Source organism: Pteropus medius, unplaced genomic scaffold, assembly GCF_902729225.1.
Source record: "Pteropus medius unplaced genomic scaffold, Ma_sr-lr_union100, whole genome shotgun sequence".
NCBI classification, from domain to species: domain Eukaryota; kingdom Metazoa; phylum Chordata; class Mammalia; order Chiroptera; family Pteropodidae; genus Pteropus; species Pteropus medius.
Genome location: NW_024344378.1, coordinates 27,660,584 through 27,674,591, shown reverse-complemented (window position 1 = coordinate 27,674,591; position 14,008 = coordinate 27,660,584). Strand labels below are relative to the sequence as shown.

General features: G+C 35.2%; 1 long non-coding RNA gene across 1 annotated transcript in view; it reads right to left on the bottom strand.

Moving 5' to 3' along the window:
* Positions 1 to 2,600: 2,600 nt before the first annotated feature.
* LOC120609330 (uncharacterized) overlaps positions 2,601 to 14,008 on the bottom strand; it is a 96,223-nt gene continuing 84,815 nt past the window's right edge. Inside the window, exon 3 of the long non-coding RNA XR_005654744.1 lies at positions 2,601 to 3,186. This is a non-coding gene — a long non-coding RNA (uncharacterized LOC120609330). The remainder of the gene's footprint in view (positions 3,187 to 14,008) is intronic.

Sequence of the window (14,008 nt, the reverse complement as noted above, 5' to 3'; positions counted from 1 at the left end):
TCAAAGTTTCTGTGATTCCAGAAAAGGCACTTATGCCTAATTTATAATCAGTTCCAAAATGTCAGTGATATTCCATAGATCAAATGCAAGGTAGTCAAAGTAGGATACATTGACATTACATTTAACTATATTTTAACATGATATGAAGCAATCAGTTGAGGTGGATTAGTAACTGAAGAGAAGGTGAGAAATATTAGGTATTTGTAAAGACATTTACCATCACAGATGCAATTTTCTAACAAATAATACGATCACTTCCATTATAGAAGAAGCCGGAATCTGACAAAGGAAAGAAATATTTCATAAGCATTTTTAAAAAGATACTAAAATTCCATTACCTCTTTTTATATTCAATTGTATAGAGAACTGAACTTTTATTCTCATATTATAAGCCCTTTGTCACTCTCCTCCTATAAATACCACTTCTCATTTCTTCAAATGTGGGCCAATTCCATAGGCATGTTCCCAGGTTATTTTGTTGCTATGGACTAAAATCCACCACCAGGCTTTCAAAGATTCTGGTGTGATGCCTTAAATAAACTACAGAAGTGGAGTTCCCTAGCAAAGAGATAATTTGTAATTTAGAGGCAATTTTATAAAAAAAAAAAAAAAAGGAATCATGGTAGTAAAACATGAACACACCATGTTGTTTTTAATGCAGCATCTAAAATGTCTTAACTTGGATTTTTGAAGCAACCCGTGCAAAAGAGAGACCCTAATTTTTTTTTTCCTGAAAATAACATTGAGTGGATGCCAATTAAAAGAGAGAAAAGTCTGCTCGTCATTGTCATCTGTCTTGAATGTACAGATGATCAGACATCAAATGTGCCAGTAAAGCCAGATGTTTCTGTGGCTGATTCATATCTTCTGTGCTTTTCCCTACTGCTCATACTTTAGATGAATCTCTGGTTATTATCATACTTTTTATTTTCAGGACTAATTAGGATTTCTGAACTTTACCCTCTCTTTTTCCTAATTGCAATCTCCTGAAATATGTGACTAGTTTTACATTCTATGTCAGATAAAACCAAAATGAAATAAAATTGCCAACTGTCTTAGCTCACCAAGGGCACATATCTCAAACATTTAAGATAGCAAAAGGAGTGAGAACATGGTGAGATTTCTAAAAGATATGGAGATAAATGCCTTTAAATCTTTAGAAAAATATGAATTGTACTCAATATGAAAGAGCACTGAGCTTTAGTCAGGGGTAATGCATATGTCGAATCCTTATTGCTTGCACAGATGTTTGAGACCTGACTTTATGAAGTAAGTTAATTCTCATCAACAGTTGTAGAATTCCATCAACAGTCCCCAAGTAAAAAAGAAAACAAAAAACAAAAAACAAAAAACAAAAACCAACTATCATTTACATCATCATCATCTATCTATCTTTTTTAATCTATCTTTTTGTACATTAGTCTGTAAGAAAAAATTTAGGGTTTTCAATGGACAAAAGAGATTACTGGATATCCAGTCAGTGGAATGTTGGAATCCGTGGAGATTATATGATTTTACAGGTATGTGAGCCTTTGTCTTTCACTGAGTTATTATACAACTCTGTAGAGAAAGACATTAACATGTAAAAAATGGATGGTAATGTAAATATTAACTCTGCTGCGCTTTGCAAATTATTCTGTTCATGGCAATGCAAATAAATTCTGTCCAGTAGAGAATATAAATCTCTGTAAATCAAACCCTCATTTGAATCAGTTCTAATACCATACTTGTTTCTTGATTAATGTATCAAAAAAAATTGGCATGTGTTCATTTTGTATCTATATGAAAGTCGTAAGTTTATACTTGTTGGAAAATTCTCCTTCAACAATACTCAATCAGGGATTTCTTTTCCTTTTGAGAGTTAAAATGATTCTGAAGGAGGACCTAATGGTGCCAATAGAAGCAGAATCACTTGGCACCATGTGTAGATACTGTTTGCAGAATACCAGAAATAGTTGGGATATAGTTAGAAGTCCTGAAAAAATTGTGATATTGGGAACAAAAAGCACACACACATATATTTATAGGGGTATACCACGTAAATATACATATAGGGAGAGAGAAAAGGGGAGAGAAACGAGAGAGCCATTTCTTTTCCTAAAACTTTCCCCTTACTCTTTGTTTCTTGACTTAATATTCCTTATACACATCATTATTTGTTTTGCTTTTTTCCCTAGAATTTCACAGAATGTCTGCAATTTATGCAGCAGATATATTTATTTTGGCATGCTGTCAGTTTCATTTCTTTCAAAAGAAAATAATTTCAAAATACTTTGTCAGTTAAACTTTTTAAAATCTGTCTAAAATATGTATTCATCACTTTTGTTCAGAGGCACCCAATAGAGCTATCCACAATTTCTTCATCTATCTAAGCCCTAAAATGAACTAAAAACATCACTTGATTTTTAAAATTTCAGGCCAAATCCTGGGCAAGCCTGTGAGCTATGCTTAAAGGTGCAGCCTATTATTAGGGAACAAGTACAGAAAGGGTCAACTGCAAATTTTAGGAGTAAGTGATGGAGGCTGAGTCTGATTCCCAAGTAGGACACAGAGTTTGCAGTTATAGACTAAGGGAGAAGACAGGCTCACAATAGACAGTACATGTTGAATATGTTTATTTAATTTAGCCTGGTGCTAGAACATTGTTTGTTCATCTGTGTCCTTCTCTAGAATTTGCCATCAACTGATGCCATGTCCCCACAGATGGCCACGAACCTGGCCAAGGAAGACCTTGGCAGGAGGAACTCAAACATGTTTCTTTCTCTATACATAAGAGCTCTAAGTCTTCATAGCCATCTTGAGGAGACTTGGGCTGTAGAAATAAAATGTCCAAAAAATGGGAGTAGAACTAACATCAAGGAAGAGGCATTTTCCCAGTGAAAGTTTATTCAAGATTTTGTTGCCCCTCCCTTGGGTAGAAGGAGAATTCCCCTGCAGACCTGTGAATGCCTGCAGTTGCACTCAGCCCAGACCGAAAACACAAAGCCTAGATTATCCAAAGAAATCAGGGAACAAGTTTCCTTAGGAGGGAGCCGCCTGGTCTTGGGCTTAGGCTCAGAACATCTGCTTGGTTCTTCCTATCTTATGTAATTTAGTGTCCATAACATTGTATGACTCTCTATTTCTGAGCTTGGTGGTTCTCCTTTTGTTTGAGCTGCAACATCTGCCATCTTCCTTGACTCGTTTCTATAAAAAGAAAGAAAAAAAACAAGTTTATTTCAGACATACACATTCAGGGTGGGCGTTTGAGGATGGAAGAAGTGACAGGTTTGACAGCACAAATAAAGATAGTCTAAGAAATGTATAAGAAAATACCTATAGTTAATCTAAAATTGCTCAGACCTGATTAGGTTTTTAAAAAAGCTTTTTATTAAAAAAAAACAAACAAACTTCAAACCCATAGAAAAGTTTGTCCATATAATTTTTGCAGAATCATTTGAGAGAATGTTGTAGTGTTGTAGATGTCCTGACTCTTCACCCTTAGGAATAGGACATTTTCTTACAGAATCACGATAGAACAATCAAATCAAGAAGCTCAACGTAGATATGATACTATTTTCTAATATACAGTCCATATTCAAGTTTTACCGCTTGTCCCAATAATAGCCTTTATAACAAGATACAGTTTTTTATCCAACACTCAACACAGTAATAATGCCTCTACAGTCTCCTTATAGCTAATTTTTAGCCTTTCTGTGAATTGAATTAGAAAATTTTGAAGAGATCAGGATAGTTGTTTGTAGAAAGTCCTTCAGTTTGTGTTTGTATCACAGTTTCCCTGTGATTAGATCTATGCGATGATTTTTTTCCTGGATTCATTTTATCTATCTATCTATCTATCTATCTATCTATCTATCTATCTATCTATCTATCTATATCTATCTTTCAATTGACCATCTTTTACTGGCAGTCTCAGCATGCATTTTTCTTAATTTTTCTTATTTTATTTTTTGATTATTTATTTATTTATTTTTATCATGGTGACATTGGTTAACAAAATCCAGTAAGTTTCAGGTGTACAATCTAACAGTAAGGCAATCTAACAGTAAAGCATATATATATAGATATATAGATATATAGATATATATCTATATGCTTTACTGTTAGATTGCCTTACTGTTAGATTGCCTTACTTAGATATATATAGATAGATATATAGATATATAGATATAGATATATATATAGATATATATATCTGTATATCTATATATCTATATATCTCTCTCTATATCTATATATCTATATATCTATATATCTATATCTATATATCTATATATATATCTATATATATATCTATATCTATCTATCTATCTATATATATATATATCTCATTGTGTGTTCACCTCCCATAGTTAGATTTTTCCTGTCACCACATATTTGACTCCTGTTACCCCATCTACCTCCCTCCTCCCCCACTCCCTACCTACCTTCTGGAAACCATTAGTCCATTGTCCATGTCCATGAGTCTCTATTTGTTTGTCCCGTTCATTTGTTGCTTTTAGATCTATATTCCACATATAAGGATTTCATGTGGTTTTCAACTTTTTCTGTCTGGTTTATTTCACTTAGCACGATTATCTCAAGGTCCATCTATGTTGTCGCAAATGGCAGTATTTCATCTCTTCTTATGGTTGAGTAATATTCCATTGTATATATGTACCACTGCTTCTTTAACCAATCTTCTATTGTGGGACACTTTGGTTGCTTCTATGTCTTGGCTACTATGAATAATGCTGCTACAAACATTGGTATACAAATATCCTTTCAGATATGGGTTTTCAAGTCTTTGGGGTAAATACCCAGTAGAGGGATTGCTGGATCATATGGTAGATCAATTCTTAGTGTTTTGAGGAAACTCCATACTGTTTTCCATAGTGGCTGTACCAATCTGCATCCTCTCTAACATTTGTTATTACTTGTCTTGTTGATAACAGCTATTCTAACAGGTGTGAGATGGTATCTCATTGCATTTCCCTAACAGCTAGTGATGTTGAGCATGCTTTCATATATTTGTTGGCCATTTGTGTGTCTTGTTGGGAGAAGTGTCTGTTCAGGTCCTCTGCTCATTTTTTGGTTGGATTGTTTGTTTTTTGTTCTTATTGAGTTGTATGAATTCTTTGTATATTTTAGATATTTGGTCCTTATCGGAGGCGTTGCTTGCAAATATATTTTCCCATTTGGATGGTTGTCTCTCTACCGTGTTGGTGGTTTCTTTTGCTGAGCAGAAGCTTTTTAGTTTGATGTAATCCTATTCATTTATTTTTGCTTTTACTTCCCTTGCCTTTCAGGTCAAATTCATAAAATCCTCTTTAAGTCCAAGGTCCTTGAATTTAGTTTCTATGTTTTCTTCTTTGCCATTTATTATTTCAGGTCTTACATTTATGTTCTTAATTAATTTTGATGTGCGGTGATAGACAACAGTCTAGTTTCATTCTTTTGCAGGTGACTCTCCAGTTTTCCCAGAACTATTTATTAAAGAGGCTTTTATTTCTCCACTGTATGTTTTTGGCTCTTTTGTCAAAAATTATTTGCCCATATAAACATGGATTTACTTCTTGATCCTTGATTCTGTTCACTGGTCTGGGTGTCTGTTTTTCTTAGGCAATGATTTTTTGACAGAAATTTTACATAAGTAATATTGTGTCCTCAGCGCATGGAATCTGGAATTTTGTGACGTCATTTTGTCTCATTATTGGTAATGTTAGCTTTGATCATATGATTACAAATGAAAGCAGTACAAGAGTAGAATAAATAGTATAGAAACTTTATTACACCTTAATAAGTACCTTTTGTATCTAATAGAAATACGTGAAAAGATACTTTCACACTATGAGAATCTTGCCAATAGTTTTAATATCCATAATGACTCTTGCTTGGATCAATTAATTTTAGTAATTAAAAATGGTGACTTTCTAACTTTTATTTCTTTCACAAGTAATATTAAGAATTTTGCTGTAGAAAAGAGCTTTTTCTCTCTCCCTCCTCCTTCTCTCTTCATTTCATTTCCCTCCCATCTTCCTGTGATTGTGTAGTACATTTTTACTATCAGTATGCACTCTTGGATTTTTAAAATTCAATATATCATATTCCATCATGATTATTATCCATTTTAAAGCTCAAATTTTTCTCTAATTTGGTCAGTAGAAATACCTTCAAGTTGATTCCTGTCTTTTGGCTTAATCTCATTTTTTTAGCACTTATTTTTTGGCATAACATAATGTTCCAATTTTAATTTGTACTTTCCCTGCCCACCCCCCCGCCCCACCCTGCCCCAAAGCAGCCACTTCTTCAAGGATCCCTGGTTCCCTTTAGTTGAAAATAATATTTAGAAACCAAACTCTGGGTACTAGGTGTGCTCACTGGTACTGGGGTGGCATTGCTTCTAGTCTCAGTAAGTAGATAAACTTGGATATATATATTTCTTGTTTTTAAAATAATGAATTCATACTGATAACTAATTCTGATCTATCAAATATACAGAATTAAGTTCATCTATAGTTTGTCCTCAGTACTGGTATGCTTGCCCTCTCTCTCTCTCTCTCTCTCTCTCATTGAGATCTCTTTCTTTTATTGTTCTGACAGCAAAGTATACAGACAAAAAACATTGGTTAACTGGGCCTTATTAATATAAGGAAGTGCCTGATGTTCCAATGCAAATCTCTGGTTAAGCTGGATTAGAGGACATAGTTTAGACTAGCCTAGTAACTTCTACCAGTTACCTCAAATCCAGAACACTACAACCCACTCAGGTGAAAAAAAAACTCTTGTGGAATAATTATCCATACTCATTCTCATTATCTAATGGAAAGAAAGCTTGGAGCTGATGAAGAAATGAATCATTTAGTGTCCTCTCAGAGGAATTTAATGTCCTATCAGGGAAATCCACAATCAGGAAAATGAGGACCACCACTGGGCCATGAACTATACTTTGAAGAGCCCTGCTAGAGAGTAAGTTTTCCTAGATTAACACCCACATACACATTAAGTATGGTTAGAATGACTATCTGGACTAGTGGTAACCTGACAGTCAAGATCAGGAATAGCAGTTAAAATCTGAGAATTGCAGACAAGTTGATAAAAAAAATTATTTATTTTGTGGAATAGCAAATCAAAGCACTTATTCTGTTTTCTGATATTTGGGGTTTCCTAGAAAAAAAAGGGAAAAGGAAGAGGATCAACTAATTGCTAGAGATCCAACATCATTAGTGTTAGGTTGAATTGTGTCCTTCTGAAGATATGTTGAAGCCCCAGTCCACAGTACCACAGATTATGACCTTATTTGGAAATAGGGTCATTACAGATATAATTAGTTAAGAAGAAGTCATACCAGAGTAGTGTAGACCCTTAATTCAATATGACTGATGTCCTCATAAAAGAGGAGAATGCCATGTGAACACAGAGACACACAGAGGTGAGACAGGAAGATGTGAAGATGAAGGCTGAGATTGAAGTGATGCATCTGCAAGCCAAGAAATTCCAAGGATTGCCAGCAAACTCCAAGAGCTAGAAGACATTAAATGCAATTTTGGCGAAAGATCAGAAAGAAGTGAGGAGAGCCACAGGGAAACTTCTATTGTCTTTAAGGATTATAGAGGTTATCATTAACAGAATATCATTAGAAATATGAAAATTAAAGATGCTTTTGGTGAAGACTCAGATGGAAATGAAAAACATGTGATTGGGTATCAGAGGAAAAATAACCCTCGTTATAAAGTGGAAGAGAACTTAACTGAATCATGATTATTTCTCTGTTGGGTGGAAAATAAAACTTGGATATTTATCTGAGGAGATTTCCAAGAAAAGTGTAGAAGGTGCAAGTCTGGTGTCTTCTTGCTGTTTATAATAAAATGTGAGAGGAAAGAAGTAAATTGAGGAAAGAACTGCTAAGCAAAAAGGAACCAGCACTTGATGATTTGGAAAATTCTCAGCCTATCTTTATAGTGTGCTCTGAGACTGGGTCCAGGGTGCAGCTGACGATCATTCACTAAAGTAATTGGGATTTATTTGCTGTCTCAGCAGAAGTCAGTAACAGAGATGAGGTTTTCCAAGAAGAACCTGTGGATAACCCTCATGCCTAGTGGTGTGGATCCTGCAACATCCATGGAAGACTGACAAGATTTTTGAGACCATTATACTTGCAGAAACACTACCAGCTTAGACTGAAAGGGATGGAGATGGGAAGAAATAAAGGAAGGATGATTTCAAGGGTAGAGCCATGGATACAGAGGTCAGAGAGGTTGCTGCTATACCACCACCTGGGCCCAGAGGGCACAGGCCCAACTTGTGAGGCCACCAATCCTGGTTCCAGAGGGTAGGACTGCTACCTACGGCTGAGGAGATAGGGTCACTGCCCAGGATCAAGAGGGCAGGGCCACCCCAGCTGACCCAGAGGATAGGGCAGGAAGCCACAGATAATTATTCTCAAGCTTTGAAATCTGATGGGATTTTCTCTGCTAAGTTGTGAACTTACTACAGATCAGTGACCCCTTTTTTTCTTCCAATTTCTCCCTTTTGGAATAGAGTGTCTATCCTATACTGTTCCGGTGATTGTATCTGATAGCAGATAACTTATTTTCTAGGTTTCACATGTCCACACATGGAAAGTAATTTTGCCCCAGGTTGAAAGAACCTGAGTTTTACTCATAACTGATTTAGTTGATGAGATTTTGAATTTCGAGTTGACAGATATTTAATGAAATTTTGAACTTAAAGTTGATGTTAGAATACTTAAGACTTTTGGGGTTTTGGGGAAAGAACATGGACAGAACACAAATATGGGGGTGGGCAAAGAGTAGTCTGTTATGGGTTGAATTGTGTTCCCCCCAAAATATATGTTGAAGTCCTACCCTCCATACCTCAGAATGTGAACTTATTTGAAAATAGAATCATTGCAGATGTAATTAATTAAGTTTGGGTCACGGTGGAATAGCAGAGACCCTTAATCCAATCTGACTGGTATCCTTAAAAGAGAGGAGAATATCACGTGAAGACAGAAACACACAGGGAGAAGATGGCCATGTGTGATGAAGGCAGAGATTGGACCGATGGATCTACAAACCAAAGAATGCTAAGGATTACCAGCAAGCACCAGAAGCTAAAAGAGGCAAGAAAGGAAGGGTTTTCCTCTATGGGTTTCAGAGAGAGAGTATGGCCCTGTCTACAGCTTGATTTTGGACATCTAGGCTCCAGAAATGTGAGACAATAAATTTCTGTTTTAAACCTTCCGGTTTGTGGTCCTTTGTCATAGCAGCCCTAAGAAACTGATACAGCATGTAAGTTCTCGTAAGCAGCTGCCTCAAATCTTTATGAAATGAGGAGAATCAACTAATCAATAATTCACTACCAATATTTAACCACTTATAGTACCAAGACTTTTTATTTCTTATTTCTCTAATGTGACAGCTGCCCTTTCTATATTTTATTAGAATTTTACCCTATGTTTGCACTCGAGATTGTCTTGAGAAAAGTCACTTGGTTGGTTATCTGAACCATCTCGATAACAAAAGATGTTGGGGAAAGGGCCTTATCATTTTCTTCATCTCTGTATTCACTATGTCATATACTTCACTATATCAGTGAGCACAAATATTTTAAATGTAACCCACAGGAAGAGATGCATTTGCAATTATAACCCCATGTTCATATACCTTTGCATTAACATAAAGTGAAAAAAAAAATCTTTACTATCCTTAATACATGCAAAACAGATATTTCCTAGTCTATTTTATTTTTCAAATGCTGATAGTCACTTGTGTTAGTCAGCTCAGGCTGCCATAATGAAATACCAGAGATGGAATGGCTTAAACAACAGAAATTTATTACTTACAGTTCTGGAGGCTGGAAGCCCTAGATCGAGGTGCTGTCAGATCGGGCTCCCAGTGAGGGATCTCTTCCTAGTTTTCAGATGGTTGCCTTCTCACTATGTCCTCACATGGGGTGCGAGGTGGGATAGGAGAGGAAGAGAGAGGGCTCTAATCCCTATGACCTCATTTAAACCTAATCACTTCTTTAAGGCCCCATCGTCAAATATCATCACATAAATGTTGTGACAGGGGATACATAATTCAGTCCATAGCACAACCTATATATTGATCTCATACCCATTGTAGGGTAACAACCCACAGTTTGAAAAACTGTTCTGTGGCCCATATTTTGCCCCAAATCCCTGAACTTGAGCCTCCAGGGAAGGTTCCACTAAGTTCTATGTCATATCTCCTCCTATTTTCCTAAACACATACACACATAAACACCTCAGCTCAAAAAATGATGTGGAAATAAATAGGACAGAGAATTTATAACGGTGAACATTCCTTGAAATTAAAAAAAAAGTCGAATATGGCCTCTCAAATTCAAATGAAATATTTGTCATATAAAAACAAGTTTTTAGCTATTTACAAACAGAGTTCCTATATTAAATCATTGTTTCCTGGTATTCACAGCAACTAAGCACTTATTATTCATGGAGCTATTATACTTGGAGGCCCTTTGCATGTGGTACTCCCGGATTATTCATTACCACTCTGTTTCCTGGTCATTTCAATTACTCATTTCACTTAACCAGGTTGACTGATTTTTCTTTCTTTCCTCAAATAATTCATTGTTTGAGTGAATCGACCAAGCAACAGCTTGTGTTCTGGAGATAATGAAAGTAAATGCAGAGCTGACAGCTAATCTAGATGACACCATTTGTTTTGAGTGAATCTTAATGTGGTCTTCAGAAAAACAGCCATCAGAAACTGTCCTTTAACCAATAAGCTAATAATTTTGAGAAATAGGAGGCAGCTATTAATCAGGCTTGCCTTCTTTTTAAGTTGTTTCTTAATAATTTGAAGTTTCTTGGGGATGATGAGAATAGGTACTCTCATGGTGTTAAGGAGAAATATTTGATTTTCTCAAAACTAATAAAATATTTTTATCCTCAGGTATTTAACAAATAAATTCATCCTATTATCTAAAGAAGGTCAACAGAACAAATTGCCTGGGATCAATCACTCAAACCTGAAATCAATATTTTTGTCAGTGTATTTGAAAATGTCATCGAGTTACACTACCAACTCTCTAGGGCTGGGCCATTTAGTATATTTCATAATGCAATTATTCTGAAGTATTTACTGGAAAACTATATTTCTCCAAATAAGATGGTTTTGTGTATTCACCATTAAGCTTTTTCTTTGGTGAATCTAAAGGTGATTGGTGACTCCCATATTAAAATTATTGGCACTATAATCATCATTGTGATCATACTCTGTGGTTTGGGACTGTGAACCTGGAACGGTCATTTATTCTCTGTTGGTGCACACTTAAAATCCTTTGCTGTGCTATATAATGTTCTTGTCTGAATAACTCTCATCGACCTAGGGCCAAGATTGTTTGGAACTTTTTTATTCATCTTTAAGGGGCTTTAAAAAATAACTTTGCATGAATGACACTCAAGGAACAAAAATTATTTCTTTCCTATCATCTATCTATCTATCTATGTATCTATCTATCATCTATCTATATCTATCTATCTATCTATCTATCTATCTATCTATCTATCTATCTATCTATCTATCTATCTATCATCAGTCTACTTTTATAATCCTAAATAGTACAATATCCTACCATGTGATGCATGCCAGAGTCATTATTTCTTTAAAAAAAATTTTTTTTTAAGGTTGAAAATGTAGCTGCAATTTGAATGTGAAAATCAGGCATCCTAAAACAGCTAGTGAATTGCAGACCACAGAGTCAGCCGCCTTTTTATCCTTTCCTTGATTGGTGAATTGAGCAGAAATGATCAAGATCAATTCAAGGATGCATGAATTTCATCTTCTTCAGTTTCTGAACATTGCATGAGGCCTGTAATTTTGTCTACAAGATGACACTGTTAGGGAGTGAACAAAGAAAGCAATTGATATTTTATTCTTATCCTTGCAATGAATTTTGCTTATTACCTTCTTCCAAGTACAATTGAGTGAATAGTGATTACTCTTGCATAGATATAAATGCATACATGTGGAAGAAGCCAAAAAATGAGTGGCGTGAAAATAGCTTTCAGAAAACCATTTTCTCCATCTGCTAAATGAGGCCAGATTTGCACAGTGGACCTAAAGCATAAAATAGAGTAGACTCTTCCAGCTTGGTTGTAACTTAGAATCCAGTAATGTAAGGTGAACAGAATCAGATGTTTTTCTAACTAAATCTACCTATGGACATGACTAAGGAAAATTATCTAGTAACATACCTTGTAGGTCCTTGCTACTCAAAGTATGCACATGAAAGTTTGAAAAGCACTGATTTTGGCCGGTCGTTTATGCAAAGCTTCAGAAGCATATAAATCCATCTAAGACATTAACCATGTTTACTTCAATGTCATGTTTCTTGAGCATTTTGTCTATTTTTAGGTGTATATTTGTTGTGAAATTAGGCCATGGATTCTATTCCATTAATGACTGGAAATAAATGTTGGTTTAATTAACAGAATTTTTTTCTTTTTTCCCCTCCCTCAATTATAAATATTTCACATTAATCAAACTGTGTTATTAGACTGTAACTAGATTTTTTTCTTGCTAAATCATTTGCAAGTGATTGCCTACAACAATTTTGCTTCATGAATCTCTGTTAATTGCATATATTACTATTCAGCTCACACGTGTATCACAAACTCTCATTTAGTCACAATAGTTAAGGAATGGACACTAACAAGTAATTGACCATTCTTATTAAGTGATAATTACATTACAGATTTCCAGAAATTAAGCAAAATCACATGCACTATATAAAACATAATTTAATATTTCCTCTCACAGGCACAGGAAATTTCAGAATCTTTATGTGGCTCAAACTCCATCCATTAACTTTGTTTCATTGAGTACCAGGGTTGGCTGAAATTTATCTTTGGAATATGTGTGGACCCAGCCCACTTCTCTCCACTCTAATGGCTTTCTATTTCTTTTAGGATAAAGTTCAAAATTTTTAGTATGGTCTGGACCATATTTACTTTTCAATGTCATATGTCATCAGTCCTCTCTATGTCCCAATCCCACTCTCCACACGTGCACCATCCCTACACCTTCAGTCTATCCTCCAATTAGAAAAATGACTTTCAGGTCCCAGAAGCCTCTGCCTTCCTCCTGGCCTCCAGGCCACTACACCTGCTTCCCTTTGACTAGACCATTGTCTTTCTGTTCTATACTTTCTATCCCAGTGCATGACTAATTCGTAATCATCCTTCAGATCTCAACTTCACCGTGGGTTTATCCAGGAGTCCTGCTTGCCTCCCTCACACCTCTCCGAGCCTCAGCCCAGTTGAGCACATTTCATTAGTGATCTCATAGCAGCCTAAACATTCTTCATCCCAGCACTTACATTTGGACTCAAATTTCCTGTTTACCTACCTCAAATGCATAAGGGCCTTCACCATTATAAACTCAATGCCTACCACAGTGGCAGACATAAAATCACTCTATACACTTTAATTAAATGAATATACTACTTTCCTTGACATCAAAAAGCATACAATCTAATCAATTTAAATATCAGTTTTCTATATGTACTATTAAGAAAAGATAGCAGATAAACTATTTATGTTGAATCTTTAGTTATCCAGGTGTGTGCCCTAGAGGATACTTTCTAAAATTCATATCCAATATTAAGTGTTTGATTATCACTTATTTTCATTAAAAAAAATGTACAGATTGGGCCAATGCAGAGCTGGTTAGGGCCAAAGTCATCTGGCTGCCCTTTATAAAAATTAATATAAGATTCTGCTTATTTGCATGCTCTGATGATTATAAGAGAAGATAAATTGTGGAATATATCTTCAGAACAAAGATTTATAATGTGAGAATGGCAGGAAATATAAATAAGGAACAGTGTATGACACTTAAATAGATTCTCTAATCTTGAGAAATTGCAAACTAAATATAGTAGTCCATAATAAAATTCTGAGAATTTAATCAAGCAATTACCTATCAGAAAAGTATTTAATTAAGAGGTAATCAACATAATTTCAGGTTTGTTAAGG